We start from the raw sequence: 11,960 nt of genomic DNA, 5'->3' as shown, positions 1-11,960 counted from the left end.
TAGGAAGTTGCTGAGCACAGTTACTGGAGTTAGAGAAAATGACGTCCCAAACGGCGCATACTTGTGTGTACTGCTCTGTGCAAAGACATCCATTTTTTTTGTTGTTGATTATATTAGATTAAACTTTATTGTCACTGCGCAGAGTACAAGTACAAAGACAAGGAAATGCCGTTTGTGTCTAACCAGGGAAAGTGCAATGGATATACAAAGTACAGACAGGTGGTGCCATTGGCAGAACAAGAATATATTACAGTGTTAGTTTTAGTTTTTTTTTTACTGTTTAATAGCATTTTTTCAAGAACAATTTTCAGTCTGATTGTGAGTTGGCCCGGCGTTGGCTAGTTAGCTAACGGTAGCTTCCATGCTACATAAATAAGACAGACAGAGATGTCCCTCATCTGGTGATAGAACCCTGATTCCCCCCCCGTCCTGTTGGCTCAGAGCTCCACGGGACTCAGTCCACAGGTACAAATTAATCTGAGAGGTTGTCATCACTGAGTTGTGGTTGAGAAATAAAATTGAATCATAGTTTAACTCAGTTTACATTTTTACACTGGACATAAGACATTAAAGTCAAGAAGGTAGGTGTTAACCCTTTCAAGGAACCTTGTCCACCATGGACTAAACAACTTCAAGACTGACTATAACTTAGCATATTTGGTTACCTTCACACATTTAATTTCTATATATCTGCTCCTACCACTCTGATCACATTCCCTTCCTCAATGCTCATAAAGAAGCAAAGAACAATCATCAATGACAGAGAGCATATGAGGTGAATCATTACTCTCTGTCAACTTCACGTCAGAAAGAAATATCACAACTCATCATCTTGGTCAACGAGACCAAACCCACTTTCAAAACACATTCCTCAAGTCAGAAACTTTAGAAATATCCCTGAAAGTATAGTCTTGTTTAGACTGAGGGCGGTACTGCATCTCATTCACTGCAGAGTGATTGTCACTCAGGGTTCAGAGGGACAGAAGCTAATCGTTACGTGCTCCAGATGACTCTGAGGTGAGAAAATCTATTTAGATCTTTAAGAAGACCGATATGTAGATTGAATTAGATTTTCAGTCACTGTTGTCTCAATACTTCAGTGTGTCAGCCCTACTTATTCTCTCAATAAATGCTCCAGTCCTTTCTTTGCATTAATTGGTCTCAGAATGTTGCGGGTTAACCACCACTGTGATTATTGGGTACAAAAGCACTCAAGATATGTATATATATCATTTTTTTAAATGTCTCCAAATAATGTTAAAAGTTAGTTTTTGGTAATTTTAGTATTCGCTGGTTTATTAAGTCAATTCGGCGATGACGTCACACTGGGGAGCGAAGTCTCAGCCTGGCACTAGAACTACGGCGACTGACTGGGATGAGGAAGAGGAGGAAAGCCAGCAGCCGAATAATTAACGAAATAACGAAACGGGCATATTTGTGTTAACCATGACATGCGGGACAACAATGGGACGGTTGGGTTTAGGAAGCAATAACGGCACTTCTTTTCCCACAGCCCTAATTTTTTTAGCGGTGTGGGTAGCTCAATCGGTAGAGCATCAGACTTTTATTCTGAGGGTCCAGGTTCAAGTCCCTGTTCAGGTGTACAATTGCACATTTTGCTTGATGCCGTGATAAATTGTACACTTTGGCAATCCTTAACACTTTCAGACACTGTATCATTTAAGTAACATGCACAAGTCTTTAAAAAGAAATGTTACTGTTTTTTATGCAGGTTTGCATCATAACAATGCGGGTGCTATCTCTAAATGAACAATGGGCAACCTACATCCATCTTGATAGCACCCAAATCTCTGTGCTGATCTCCCTGCTTGGATGGCAAGTCATCTGGTGGATTTTTTTCCGTCAAGAGGAAGCTGATCAAGAGGGAGAGTTGTTTTATTGTACCAACTAGCAGTAAAGTTTATTTGTCTGGAGCCATAAAATTGCATTAGGGTTATCAACGTTTTCAGCGAAAAAAGAAAACCACAGCTCAAGTCCCTGGTAAGGCAACAGCTTGATTGTGTGATATGTATGAAGTGGCTCGCTATTGTCATCTGTCATGCAGGTTTGCTGGATGTTCACAGTCTGCTAGTCGCCATGATGAGTTGTGACTTTGAGCTTTTTAATTAACTTTTTGGCCCAATTTTCAACCAGTTTGTGCAATAACATTTGGTGTTGCATTGTGCAAATTATGGTCTACCTTCCTGCTGTCCAGAAGACTGTGATCATGGCAACAGCTCAAGGTCTTCATTTACTTGCACTTTAATCTGTAGTTCAGCAGATGTTTTTTCCACAGTCAGTTGCTTTTGAAGCTGATTAGCTCAGTCGGTAGACCATCAGACTTTTAATCTGAGGGTCCAGGTGTTCAAGTCCCTGTTCAGGGTAGAGTTGTACATTCTGCTAGATGAGTTGTGCATTTGACAGCTTGTATGGACATGACAAATTCAGACACTATCACATATCATGTGTGTTTCCATGCGCAAGTCTTTAAAAGATTGTGACTGTTTTTTAAAGCACGTTTGTATCATAACAATGTTGCTGGTAAGTCTAAATGAACCATGGGCAACCTACATCCATCTTGCTAGCACCCAAATCTCTGTACTCGTCTCCCTGCTTGGATAGTAATGCCCAAGGACATACCATTTATGGTCTATAACCCTTTTCATGGTTTGCTACCACTCTTAAATATTCCTTTCATTGTATCCCTCTCAGAAATACACCAAAGAATGACAAATTCATTCATGTGCTTGTGTTCAACCACCGTCACTGTATTTTTAGCAGCAGTAGTGTTTTTTTTTTTTTTTTTTAAACACCTGCCCCGTGGGAGGGTGATCTCACAACCTTCAGATTATGAGGACTGACGCGCTGCCTACTGCGCCAACGAGGCAACAAAAGGCATTGAATGGTGGGAAAATCTCAGAAAACTAACAATTTGGTCGTCAATCTTAATAAAACAATGTATTGTGGAACTATGTACTCACACAAAGGCTAAAATTGACCCTATATGCTTTGTCATGACCCCATGAAAAGGGGAGACAAAAGACTGTGTGCAAAGGGTGTATACATGTATGCAAGGTGTATGCATGGATGAGTGTGAGGTATGGTGTCAGTGATTTATGCTGGACAGAGTAAACTAACAAGATGAGCGGGAGAGGTGCTGGACTGAGAGCACCTCTAGGGCAATCACAGATGCACAACCAATAATAAAACACTACTGAGTGAATGTGTTCAGAAAATGAAGAACATTGTTCAGAAAGCTTAATGAAGCTTCATTTGACCATAACTATTAACCACCTGAACCTGGTAAAAGGTATGAGGTACTCCTGCATAGCTAGCCAGTGATTTACCTCCTGTAGATGGTGGTCGGCATGCCAACGAGGCTTGGAAATTTGCAGATGGTGATTCAGAGGAGATGTAACAGTTTAAAGTGTAAAGTAACTTAATTTTTCTAAATTGTCCGCCTACAGTGCCAACGAGAGCTCTTCTCTAATATTACCGGGTACGCAATAGCTATTCAACTTTAGAAGGTATTGTTGATCTCAGAAACAACGATAGACAGCACCATCTTATCACAACGCCCATGTTTTGTGTTCCTTCAAAGTTTGCAAAAACATTCACATGAACTCGCAAATCAATTGATGAGATTTTGGAGGTCAAAGGTTCAATGTCAAGTGACTGTGTCCTCATGTCTGTCCATCCAATTCTTGTGAATGCAATATCTCTGAACGCCTAGAGGGAAGCACTTTAAATTTGGCATACATAACCACTAGGAGTCTAGGATGACTGATTTCGATTTTGGAGGTCAAAGGTCAAGGTTACTGTTTCATTACGTCTCCAGAACTGTATATGTATTTCTCCTGAACTGGTGAGTTTTGGAGATGTAAAGCACCAGTGGCCTAATGGATAAGGCACTGGCCTCCTAAGCCAGGGATTGTGGGTTTCAAGTCCCAACTTGGGTGAATTTCAGCAGATTGGCACAATGGAAGTGTCCTATGCTGGAGTATGCTAACTCTAATTTCAATGGTGAGATGAATCATGATATAACTGCTGGAAAAGCTCTTGACAGCCCATGAAAAGTGGCAAGTCATGTTCTGGCAGATTAAAAAATTGACATCCACTACCCTGTCAGGATCCTATAGTAATGCTGACTTCCCAGTGATGTGGTTTACAGGTTTTGATCATATCCATGGTTGCATGGATGGGACATCAATACCCCAGTTCTATCACCTGGTCGCTGTCTTGTCTTTGTCGTTCGACGACTATTTGGGCTCCACCTTAACACACCCGAAGCATCTCAGCCTAAAATCACGCTGCACCTCAAAGGACTCTCAAGCACTCCAGCTGTGCTTTTGCAGAAGAGCGCCTTGTTTTCTTTTAGCTTGGGAAAAGGCTTTAGCTTATGATATCATGTCATCACTGAGTTGTGGTTGTGATGGAAAATGAACCAGAGTAAAAAAAAAGTACACAAGTAAATGTTGCACTGCACGCTTGCAGCTGTCATTCTGTTCATGGAAATATCAATCTACACATTTGTGAATATTTTTTCTGTGACTTCACATAGAATACCGGTGTGTGAATATTTCCTACTAGTGCAAATTTAAAAAAAAAAAAATCAGATTTTTTTCCAAGCTCGTGTGTTTTTTCATTGTGTGACATCAATTAAAATCTATTTTTACAAGTGCAAATTTAAACATTTAGTTCAGATTTTTTTGTTCTGCAAGCTCTCACCTTTGGCCCCATATTTCCCTTCATATGAGTCAGAGCCAGCAGCACTAAGGAAGAGCAGCCTCTCCTACGGCGAGTGGTGGCGACCCACGGGGAAACTTTGGTTTCCCAGTCAGTTCCAGTAGTACAGGTGAGAAAGTGGTGGATAAAACGAGGACTGTGGGTCGGCGTTGTTGGTACGTGAGTGGAAATACATCCAACATGCTAACGCATATCCAATGCCATCATCCAGACATGCCAATCACTGGAACGAGACAAAAAAAAAAACTGTCCAACGTCTCCTCCCTACAGTGGTTAACCAGCCTTTAGAGCCAAATACAAATAGGGCCAAAAAAAAAAAAAATCACAAATTTCCACATCACCTTCAATGCCCCGTATCCACTCGAAGAGTAACCTGGTTTCAAGTATTTGCTGTATGTACTCAAACCTCGTTCCAACATGCCATCCCGTCCACCGGGACTTCAGTGTACGTTCCACCCCTTTAATACATGTCAATCAAGCTGAGCCTGTAAAGGCCACACAGTCTGATTAGTCAAGTGGAAACACCTGTGGGAGTGGAACATGGATGTGTAGAGATGGGTTTTCAAACAATGCACCTTTTCACATGTTAAAGTAGGAAAAGCAAAGGTAGAAATAAAATTGAATTATGGCTTAACTCAGGTCACATTTTTGCACTGGACATAAGGCATTACAAAGTCAAGAAAGTAGGTGTTAAACCGTTAAAGTAACCTTGTCCACCGTGGACTAAACATATCTCAAGACTGATTATAACTTCAGTTAAATAGAAAGCTTAGCATGTTTTATTACCTTCACTGATGTTAGTTTTCCACATATCTGCTACTAGCACTCTGATCACATTCCTTTCCTCAATGCTCCATAAAGAAGCAAAGAACAATCATCAATGACAAAGAGCATATGAAGTGAATCATACTCTCTGTCAGCTTCACGCTCAGAAAGGAATATCACGACTCATCATCGTGGTCAGCGAGTCCAAACACTTTAGAAACGCATTCCTCAAGTCAGAAACTCTAGTAATGATCCATGAAAGTATAGTCTTGGTTAGAGAGGGGGGGGGGGGGGAACTGCATCTCATTCACTGCAGAGTGATTGTCACTCAGGGTTCAGAGGGACAGAAGCTAATCGTTACGTGCTCCAGATGACTCTGAGGTGAGAAAATCTATTTAGATCTTTAAGAAGACCGATATGTAGATTGAATTAGATTTTCAGTCACTGTTGTCTCAATACTTCAGTGTCAGCCTACTTATTCTCTACAATAAATGCTCCAGTCCTTTCTTTGCATTAATACTGGTTCTTAACATGCTTCCACTGGCTCTGATTATGGAAAACAGCAAAATAAGTTACCATAAAAAGGTGGACGACACACAATTTAAATAACCTTATCGCCAGGGGACTATAGTCCAATACAACAACTGACAGCCTTTTATCACCTTAAGAATATATCCAGGGTCAAAGCACTTATGTGTCAACAGGATTTGGAAAAACTTGTCCATGCTTTCATATTCAGTAGACTTGACTACTGTAACGGGGTCTTTACAGGTCTCCCTAAAAAATCAATCAGACAGCTACAGCTGATTCAGAACGCTGCTGCTCGAGTCCTCACTAAGACCAAGAGACTGGATCACATCACTCCAGTTCTGAAGTCTTTACACTGGCTTCCTGTGTCTCAAAGAATTGATTTCAAAGTACTTTTGCTAGTTTATAAATCACTAACGGTTTAGGTCCAAAATACATTTCTGATCTGCTACTACACTATGACCCCCCCAGACCTCTCAGGTCATCTGGGACAGGTCTGCCTTCTGTCCCCAGAGTCAGAACTAAACAGGGTGAAGCATTTTGTGTTGGGGTGATGGGAGCAGGTGGGGCTTGAAAATTCCCCCTTCCCCCGATTTTACTTTCACTTTTTACTGACAAAATCAAGTCTGTGTTTTGGTAAAAAACATTTTGTATCAAATGTTTCCTGTTGTCAAATGATATCGGAAAGCTGAATCGGGCAGTGGAGCCATGAAAAGTCCCCATGACAATCTACCTGACCATAGTCTTTCAAGTCAGTGACAAATCCAAGCTGCATTTCCTTTTTCAAGCTGAATTTCCTTTTTACCAAAATTCAAGTTCCAATGTTGGTAAAATGTTTTGCTTCAAAAGTAGTCTTTCGTCCACTATTGTCAGAAAGCTCAATCTGGTAGTGGAGCCATAAAAACAACACATGCCAAAAAAACTACTTAACAATTGCCTTTCAAGTCACTGATCACATTTACTCGATAGAAAATTTCTATTATGTTGTTTTTAAGTGGCTCATTGGTCTAGGGGTATGATTCTCGCTTCGGGTGCGAGAGGTCCCGGGTTCAACTCCCGGACGAGCTCTGAAGGCAGGAGCTGTTGCAATCGTAATCTGAAATTTAAAATCCAGTTTATCATTAAATTAGCCCAGATTAGGAGCAGTCAAAGTTGTATTAGAGCATGCTGGCAATTTTTCATGTCCTGCTTCAACTTCATGCAACAGAAAAAACTGGGAAAAAATAAGAGGAACAATGAGCAGAACATGGCTCTCCTTTTTCATTTGTTGCGTCTCTGACTGTCAAGAGTTTTTTTTTTAATTTTCGAATTTATTAAATCTATTTAATCCGTAGAACACAGTCCCCCCGCTTCTGATCAACCCATATCAATTGCATGCTTAAAATAACATACCGGTTAAAGCCCCGCCCATTTCAAGACAACCCGACCCACTTCCGGGTTAAATCCTGTCCACTCCCGGGTTAGGCCCCGCCCAGTCCGAGTACAGATACAGATACAGATACAGATAATGCTGTACTCGCTCATCCCTAACAGGTACTTTAAGATCAGAGGGTAATGTCTTCACTCTTCTGAGGTATGATCCCATCCAGAACCGTGCCATAGCTGCAGTCTTAGGATTTCTGGATGGGGTCGTGGCTGCTGTTATGTGTATAGCTGTAAATCTGCTCCCTAAAAACAATAACAGGTCCGGCTCTCCTTTCCCTCCTTTCTCCTTTGGCTTCTTCATCACTCTTCTTTGCACTCGTTCCCACTTGGACCTCCACAGGAAATAAAAGATGGCTTGTTCCAGGTCTAAAATCTCTTTTCTGGGTGGGATTAAAACAGAGCTGATGAGTAAAAGCAAAGGTAAGCAAAAACAAGTACAAAAGGCTCGGCCAAACAGCAAAGCCCACCAAAAATAGTTTCAACTCATCGACGTTCCCCTCCAAGGAAGTCTTTAGTTAAAGGCGAAAGACTTGTGTGTTATGAAGAGAAACCAGAGTGAAAACAGCCGTCTGCTCGAGAGCAGCTGAAAACCCTAGTCGACCCAGTCCAAACCATCGTGGTAAGCCTCACTGGGTGTCCAAACTAAAATGATAAGAGGAAACTTGGTAGACTACTTACTTATGTTTATATTTGTACTCACAATGACATTTTTAAAACGCCAGCCAATCACAAGTCTTACATGTGAATAATCAATGTAGCTCACATAAAAGATAGTTGCAAGGTCTACCAAATGTTTAACTTTACAACCCGTAAGCTGTTGTAACCTTGGTTGCCACCTTCCGTCAAAATGTGAATCACAGATTCTCCAAGGCCTGGTGAGAAGTTGCAGAGCAGAGTGGCGCAGCGGAAGCGTGCTGGGCCCATAACCCAGAGGTCGATGGATCGAAACAATCCTCTGCTAATTCCTATGCTTTGTATCATCAGTAAGGCTATTTCCAGTCTGTTGATGTTTAACAAAGCATCTGTTGCTGCAAGTGTCTGAAGTGAAATCTCTACAATGCTCACACCTGCCGTAACACCCATAAAAACTGGAGTATAATACAATAAACAAAAACACAACAGTACAAGCATGTAAAATAGAAACTGTAAAACATGTACTGTTAAAGTGCTTGTTGTGCTGTCTGATAGTCTGAGGTATAAAAGAGAGAGCATACTACTTGGTTTGTGTCACAGGAGGTCTTAGTCTACCACTACGTTCTATAACCCTACCAGTCAGATTACCACAGGAGGTAATATCTGTTGCAGCTCTTTTAAAGACTCTACCATAATACCTGCTGGAGATGCCAGGTCCTCATACATGTAAAGCATGAGCTCTACCACTGAGCTACATCCCCTGAAGATTTTCAGATTTTTGACTTTTTTCTGAGATAGACATACACTTATCTTTATTAATCCTTTTGGGATGACTCCCGCAAGGAAATTGAAATATCACTGAATAAAAGAAGAAACCGGGGTAATGTTATTGTTGTATATGGCTTCAAAACCTGTAAATGCAACGGCAGTGGCTGGAAATCAAACCTGGACCCTGCACTGCTATGGTATGAATCATAGTCGAAAAGTAACACACCTGTTCTCTTTCTGCTGGACAATACAACGCTCAATGCAAATCTTGTAACACAGACTGAAAATAAATGCTAAGAGATACATTGGTGGACACTGGTGGCTTACAGATAACACATCATTGTTAATGAATGCACATCAGTGATTTGGTATACTATGATGTGTCATTGGTTTGCTACCACTCTTAAAGAATGCCTCTCGTTGTCGGCAGGATTCGAACCTGCGCGGGGAGACCCCAATGGATTTCTAGTCCATCGCCTTAACCACTCGGCCACAACAACCTGAAAAGGCCTAGAAGTATACCTGTTTGCACAAATGTTCATAAACTTTTTAATTGGTTGCAAGCAGTTACCAGACACGGGCAATTTTCAAATCGTAGTGCGCTGCCTGTGTCTGTGGATACTCATGGAGGCAGCTTAATTGATTGATATGCTCCCTTAGTTGGACCATAACAGAGATGTAATATTTTACCAAATTGTGTTGGGCGAGTAACCTTTCTGGCTAATCTTCACAAATAAAGCAAGCAACCACACAAGAATGGCTGGGAATCGAACCCAGGTCAACTGCTTGGAAGGCAGCTATGCTCACCGCTATACCACCATCGCTTGACAGCACAATATACACTGAAAATCTTGTAACACATCTGGATTGTTTGAGACTCAAAATGTGCTCTATCACTGAGCTCCAGCCCCTAATGATTTTCAGATTTTTTGGACTTTTTTGTGAGATCACTGAATAAGAGAAGAAACCTGGGTGGAATATGTAACGTTAATATTGTATATGGCTTCAAACTGTACTGCCTCTACACCCACGACTGCAGTCCGACCCACAACAACAACCTCATCGTCAAGTTTGCTGACGACACCACAGTGGTCGGACTCATCTCAAAGGGAGACGAGGCAGCCTACAGAGAGGAAGTCCTGAACTTGGCAGCTTGGTGTTCGGAGAACAACCTGTCTCTGAACACCAAGAAAACCAAGGAGATCATCGTTGACTTCAGGAAGAAGAGCACCGACCTAGCCCCCTGTACATCAACGGCGAGTGTGTGGAGAGGGTCCACACCTTCCGGTTTCTTGGTGTCCTCATCTCAGCTGACATCTCCTGGTCAGCCAACATCACAGCGGTCATCAAGAAGGCCCAGCAGCGACTACACTTCCTGAGGGTCCTCAGGAAGTACGACCTGGACTCCAACTTGCTGCTGACCTTCTACCACTCATCCATCGAGAGCCTGCTGACCTACTGTATCACAGTATGGTACGGCAGCTGCACCGTGGCAGACAGGGAGAGGCTGCAGAGGGTTGTAAGGTCAGCACAGAAGATCACCGGCTGCCCTCTCCCCTCCCTGACGGACATCTACACCTCCCGCTGCCTCAGCAGAGCAGAGAACATCATAAAGGACAGCTCCCACCCCGGCTCTGATCTGTTTGACCTGTTGCCCTCAGGAAGGCGCTACAGGTGCATCAGAGCACGGACCAACAGACTCAAGAACAGTTTCTTCCCGAAGGCCATAACGACCCTGAACTCACCCCTGAACTCACATATGCACTGACTCCACTCCACAACCCCCCCCCCCCCCCGACTGTCTTCTTCATTCCGTCCGACTGTGCAATATTATTGTTATACTGTTACTGTTATATAATACCTCATAGGACACTGGAATCTGTGCAATTTCATTTCATACAATGCAATATTTAATACATTAACCTTTCCATTACTGTGCAATACTTATTTACTTAATATTAGTACTTAATCATTTCATTCCATCACTGTGCAATATTATTTATTGAGTGTTAACACTTATCTATGTTTATTCAAGCTGATTTATATGTATACTCGACAGTCACTACACTTTATATCTTTGACTTTATATTTTTGATATTTTATACTGTTATATTCATATATTTTTTTGTGTCAACGCTGCAAAGGGATTGCTTTAATGTCGTTGCACAAGTACCGTGTACTTGTGTATAATGACAATAAAGGCATTCTATTCTATTCTAAAACCTGGTGGTGGCTGGAAATCAAACCATGGCAAAATGCTTGCACTGCTATTGTATAAATCATAGTTAATCACTAAAAGAAAGCTACTGCAATGGCTGGGAATCCAACACCGATCAACTGCTTGGAAGGTAGCTATGCTGACAACTATACCACCATCACTGGGCAATGGACTGTTCACTGCAAATCTTGCAAAACATGTGGTCATTTAGACTGATTTTTGCATTAGTTACCATGAACACAAGGAAATTGCCTTTTAATACTTTTCTCTTTCAGAATAAGAGCTTTTGTAACTCTTCTTCAGACCAAACAATAACACTTGTTGGAGATGCCGGGGATTGAACCGGGGCCTCATACATGCGAAGCATGCGCTCTACCACTGAGCTACATCCCCTGATCATTTCCGGAGTTTTTTTTACTTTTTCTGAAATCATCAAATAAGAGAAGAAACCTGGGTGAAATGTGTAATATTTATGTTGTATATGGTTTCAAAACATGGCGGTGGCTGGAAATTGAGCCTTGGCAAAATGCTTGCACTGCTATGGTACAAATCTAGTCAAAAAGTAACACATCTGTTGCCTTTCTGCTGGACAATACAACGCTCAATGTAAATCTTGTCACACATCTGGGCATTGAGAGATGCATTGTTGGAAACGTGTGGCTTCCAGTACCTATGAGATTATACAATATTGTTCATGAAGCCACAAACTATGTAGGGTAATGCCCGGATCCCTAACAGGGAGTATACCTCCTTCAATGTTCATTTAGTTTTCTGATTGGTTAAGATTTCTGTGGGGACCCCTACCCGGGAAAAATGTTGAAGTAAACTATTGGCCACTTGTGTTAGCCTTGGTGTTTCCGAGGGGGAAAGCTTTTGG

At 41.7% G+C, this 11,960-nt stretch overlaps 6 non-coding genes across 6 annotated transcripts; 1 reads left to right on the top strand and 5 right to left on the bottom strand.

The window, feature by feature from the left end:
* Positions 1-698: 698 nt before the first annotated feature.
* Positions 699-913, bottom strand: LOC116680098 (small nucleolar RNA U3). The gene has a single exon (XR_004329629.1). It is a non-coding gene; the product is annotated as a small nucleolar RNA U3 (small nucleolar RNA).
* Positions 914-5,567: 4,654 nt separating this feature from the next.
* On the bottom strand, positions 5,568-5,782 carry LOC116680097 (small nucleolar RNA U3). Its single transcript, XR_004329628.1, has one exon. It is a non-coding gene; the product is annotated as a small nucleolar RNA U3 (small nucleolar RNA).
* A 1,253-nt stretch (positions 5,783-7,035) lies between these two features.
* trnap-cgg (transfer RNA proline (anticodon CGG)) lies at positions 7,036-7,107 on the top strand. Its single transcript has one exon. It is a non-coding gene; the product is annotated as a tRNA-Pro (tRNA).
* Positions 7,108-7,907: 800 nt separating this feature from the next.
* Positions 7,908-8,023, bottom strand: LOC116680101 (U5 spliceosomal RNA). The gene has a single exon (XR_004329631.1). It is a non-coding gene; the product is annotated as a U5 spliceosomal RNA (small nuclear RNA).
* A 1,260-nt stretch (positions 8,024-9,283) lies between these two features.
* trnas-aga (transfer RNA serine (anticodon AGA)) lies at positions 9,284-9,365 on the bottom strand. The gene has a single exon. It is a non-coding gene; the product is annotated as a tRNA-Ser (tRNA).
* Positions 9,366-11,405: 2,040 nt separating this feature from the next.
* trnaa-cgc (transfer RNA alanine (anticodon CGC)) lies at positions 11,406-11,476 on the bottom strand. The gene has a single exon. It is a non-coding gene; the product is annotated as a tRNA-Ala (tRNA).
* Positions 11,477-11,960: the final 484 nt, after the last annotated feature.

This window comes from Etheostoma spectabile, unplaced genomic scaffold, assembly GCF_008692095.1.
Source record: "Etheostoma spectabile isolate EspeVRDwgs_2016 unplaced genomic scaffold, UIUC_Espe_1.0 scaffold00018316, whole genome shotgun sequence".
Lineage (NCBI taxonomy): Eukaryota > Metazoa > Chordata > Actinopteri > Perciformes > Percidae > Etheostoma > Etheostoma spectabile.
Note: the sequence above shows the minus strand (reverse complement) of the source record. Positions and strands in the feature narration are given on the sequence as shown.